Genomic DNA, 2,061 nt, shown 5'->3' on the forward strand with positions numbered 1-2,061 from the left:
AACATCCAGTGCCCTTGGAGATGCCAGAAGAACCCAGGCATCCCAAAGTCCAGCGCTGCCCCAGTGGTGGCAGGCCTGGCCCAGCCGTCCCAGAGAGCAGCACCCAGGCCAGTCGGGCACTGTCACAGCCACAGTCACTGCAGGCCACGCACTGCCCGCTCTGCCCTGGCAGGAGGCCTTGGCGCCGGCAGTGCTGGCAGGAACTTGCCTGTGGCCCACTCAGCCCCTTGGCCACGGATCTCCTTCTGCCACGGCCACTCCCAACCCAGCGCGACGGCAGTGATGCTACCTGTTCAAGAGGGTGCTCAGGGCTGTGCGCAGGCTGTTCCTGGGCACCCATGTCCCACCAGGGCAGGAGCAGCAGCGCCAGGCTGCCAGCACTCTTGCAGGGAGCAATCCCTTCAAAATATTTTGGGCAGTCCATGAAGTATAAGGGCAGTAGTCCTCCCTGCAGTGTCCCTCTGAGGCAGCCTGGCTGTGAGCTGGCAGCACATTGCTGGTCAAAGGCAGCCTGGCTGCTTTGCTCTATTTTGTAGCACATTTTTCTTCTCTCCTTCTGTTGCAGTTTGGTCAAGGCTTGTCTGGAACATAGGTCTGAAAAGGCCCCTGCCAGAAACAAGTCAGGGCTTGTCAGAGCTAAGTTGGGACTGGTTAGACATTAAGGCTGTGCTGACCAAAAAGAAACAATAAGTCAAGCAGAACCGGAGACAAGAAAATTTGCAACTAGAGATAGGATGTAATCTGGTGGTGGGATTTAATTACACGATGTTTACAGTTAGGTAAATGGATTAGCAGTCAGGTAAATGGATTAATATTTGAATATAATCGAAGTGATATGTAAGTTTATGTTTAACTGCTATGTCTTCTGTGAAATGTAAAACCAATCATGTAACCTTGCTTGGAAAATGGTATAAAAGATGCGTTCAAAATGTGGGTCTTTGGGTACCTGTCTTGGGACAGGAGTCCACAGGAACCTCGGGCCCTGAAATAAAGCACCGCATAAACTGACACTCTGTTAGTTTGTGTTCTCATTACGGGCAACACTTCTAGTGCAAGTTCTTAGCTGTTCATATTCTGATCACACAGGAGGAGCTATTTTCCGCAACAACACCTTTCCATGCTGGCTGTACTCAGGCAACTCTGGCCTGGTTTTTGTTCATCACAAAAAAGGTAGAGAAAAAGGTGGTTGTCTGTCTGGGGTGTATATGAATGAATTTGAAGTATGGTGGGCTTTTTTTATCTGGGATTTATTTTTTTCCACAGAAAAGCTTTATTCTTTGGCCATGGAGAGTCTATAACCTCAGCACAAACAGAAATTCAGGTTCAGTAGCCACCTGCCTCTCATGGTGATGGTTATCATTCACCTTCATTTATCACCTGCTTGTCTTCATGTTCAGAGCATCCCCAAATCCAGGTTCCTGGGAAACACGATGGTAGTGAAGCTTGCCACACAGGGATGTGACACAAACCCACATTGGTGATGGATGCTAGCAGAGGAAATAATTCACTGTGTATCAAGGGTTGTGCCCATCTTGGGGAGCTGAGGGAGCTTGAGGGCAGAAGCTCCATGGCTGCCTTCAGAGCTGGCTGCTGGGATGGGGCTGGAAATCACACCAGGGCTCATGTTAGCTGGTGTTCTGTGTTTGCAGTGCTTTGGGCACTTCTAGTCAGTACTCAGAAAACTGATATCTGCTGCAAAAAGTACCCAGAGAGTCATAAATATTGTAGGCTACAAAACACTTTCTAACCCCATTAAAGATGGATATCAAAATGTGTGTTACTTTGTTTGTAGAGGAAGCTTAAGGGATGTGTAAAATACCATTGCAGAAAACAATCACGTAGTTATTTACTTCAGTCTGAGATAAAGGCATGGAACATGTGAAACCTAAAAGCAATGAAAGGAAATAACATAATGCAGTATCCTATTGATCTGTGGGATTTGCTGCTGCTGCTTAAAATGATGGCGCCACAAGTAATATTTGTAGTTGTACTAACTAGAATTAAAATAATTAGGGGATGGAAACAACCCAAAACACGAACTCCTCAGGCTTAAAGCTTTCT

This window comes from Empidonax traillii, unplaced genomic scaffold, assembly GCF_003031625.1.
Source record: "Empidonax traillii isolate 1590-97213 ecotype Southwest subspecies unplaced genomic scaffold, ASM303162v1 scaffold170:size2694500, whole genome shotgun sequence".
NCBI classification, from domain to species: Eukaryota; Metazoa; Chordata; class Aves; order Passeriformes; family Tyrannidae; genus Empidonax; species Empidonax traillii.